The sequence below is a fragment of the Corvus brachyrhynchos genome, unplaced genomic scaffold, assembly GCF_000691975.1.
Source record: "Corvus brachyrhynchos isolate BGI_N302 unplaced genomic scaffold, ASM69197v1 scaffold523, whole genome shotgun sequence".
Taxonomy (NCBI): domain Eukaryota; kingdom Metazoa; phylum Chordata; class Aves; order Passeriformes; family Corvidae; genus Corvus; species Corvus brachyrhynchos.
In genome coordinates this window covers 1,118,654-1,120,852 of record NW_008237265.1, presented here as the reverse complement: position 1 = coordinate 1,120,852, position 2,199 = coordinate 1,118,654, and the positions used below count along the sequence as shown (strand labels likewise).

Below are 2,199 nucleotides of genomic sequence, written 5' to 3'. Positions count from 1 at the left end.
TCGGCCCCCCAGCCCTGGCCCCTCGGCCCCCTCAGCCCTGGCCCCTCGGCCACCTTCCCTCCCTTCTGCCCTGCACCAGCTCAGGGGGCATCCCTAAATACCGTCCTGGCCTTTGCTTTTACAATGAGCCACTGTGCGGTGCGGTGCTGAACCACCTGGGTGTGAAGGCGTTACATCCTGCTGCCGTAGTGTTACGGGATCATACAATCACAGAGTGAGGGAAGGGAGCTTAAAGTCATGCAGTTCCAACCCCTGTCACTGAGGTCAGCAGAGCACCTTCTGTGCCATGTGGAACATTGGGGGCCTTTGCCCTTTAGATAACCTTGCTAAATAAATTTGAAAATCTGAAACCGCCCAGTGAAAAACTATGCAGATACACAGAAGCATATGTTACTTTTGTCTGACGTATCTGTTACGGCTAGTACCAATCCAAACTAGTGAGGTACATCCTTCAGGGGCTACATGGGTCTGCAGAATATTCTGCAACCCTGTTCCAAATAAGACAGAATATTCTGCAGTCCTTTCTCCCTCACAGGCATCAGTACTATGGTGAACCTGCCAGCACCGCTGTGTACGCGGGACAACTTGCACACCAAAATTCAAACTCCAGTCCATCACCTCTGATGGCTTTTGAATCCCTGTGCCAGAAGCCCTTGGAAGACAGCATGAGGAAGAGGATTAACTGCATGGGTCCTTACGTTCTTGGTGGCTGTGTCTTCAAATGAAGTGCCTTCGGAAAAGCACATGGCTATCACTCACAGTAAAATGGTTTGGGTGGTTGGTGCTTCAGGAAGCAGGTAACTCAGAATAAATTGTATGGTGGTGGGCTCTGTCCTGGCAATATTGACCAGGAGCCACCTTGATGAAGGGCCTTGTGTTAAGGAGTTGTGAGCTGTCTCATGAGAAAGCCTTGTTGCCACTCATACTGAACAGTCTCGTCCTGTGTGAGGGAATGCAGAGCATGCAGGAGAGAGAGAAGCCCAAGCTCCATCAGAGAGACAGAAGATCAAAAGCAGTGAAGAAATTATGGTAAAGCAATTAACATTGGGATGTCCACTATTTTGCATGTGTCCGTTTTCCAGTAGCTGAAAAGCAGTTTTGCCTTGTGTCTCAATAAAGCAGTGGCCCCAAAGATGCCTTTCCCAAACCCCCAAAGTGCCCACAGCATTAAAAATCTGCACAATTAACTGCTGGTTAATGGAGCTAGAACTGACCCATTTTGACGAAGGGGATCAGAGAGCGTGCCAGAGAAACTGGAGGTGACAGCCAGTGCCCCAGCTCTTTCATTCCAGAAAATTGCAGGAACAAATAGTTCCAGCATGGTTATCCTCACAAAGAGAAGTAAGGAGCAGCGGAGAGAGGTGCGTGGTGAGGAGGAAGGACATTTCAATTCTCTCTTCCCTTTTGTCATCTCAACTCAATAACACCTTATGTAACACGTTTGGGTTTTGTTTAAGTTGTGAGACTGTAAAAGTTTCCTGACTGTAAAACTGTAAGAATAGGAAGTACTTGTGATCTTTTGAAAAGATTTTTCTTTCTAGCTGAAAAAAAGGATATATGCAGAGAAGCCTGTACTAGAACAGCAAGTTAAAGCTTTTTCAATATAAAGTCAGGATATTTCTTTTTCCTAATGTAATAAAAGGTGTGACAAAACCAGTGGTATCACTATTAATTCCTGCATGTTGAAATTATTACTAAGAATAACTTTTCTTTTCACCTGAGGTTGAGCCGAAAGTCTGGTGTGGGAGAACATTGCAGGGTGAAACTGGACAGGTTCATTGCTAACCTGAAGACACAAACAGAAGGAGTCAGGAGGACTCAGACACAGCAGCATCAGACCTCGCTTCATTGAGAATAGGAACTGCATCTCCTGTTTGCAGTGGACAAAGTGTGAGCGTGTTGGCAGCTGACATCCCTCCAGCTGGCCGTGGCCACTTGTGTAGGAGCAGTAACTCCTTAGCACGTCAGAGTCTAACTCTGGCTTAACTCTTTTTTTTTCCCCTATGAGAGCCTTTTGTTCCTCCCTACCACTTGCACAGAGCGGGCTCCTGGAAATGATGTGAATTGCAGGTGCAAATCAGGAGAGAGTCAGGCCTTAGTCTGGCGAACACCTGAACCATCTGGCGGAGAGAGAGTGCCTGTTTTTGGTGGTGTCCCTGGCTGCTGACCTCCCCTCCCCAAGTTTTTAAAGTCCGTCAA

The 2,199-nt window shown here is 47.2% G+C and overlaps 1 long non-coding RNA gene across 1 annotated transcript in view; it reads left to right on the top strand.

The window, feature by feature from the left end:
• LOC108445767 overlaps window positions 1-1,672 on the top strand; it is a 2,535-nt gene extending 863 nt beyond the window's left edge. The window contains exon 2 of the long non-coding RNA XR_001860728.1: window positions 536-1,672. This is a non-coding gene — a long non-coding RNA (uncharacterized LOC108445767). The remainder of the gene's footprint in view (window positions 1-535) is intronic.
• The last annotated feature ends 527 nt before the right edge of the window (window positions 1,673-2,199 follow it).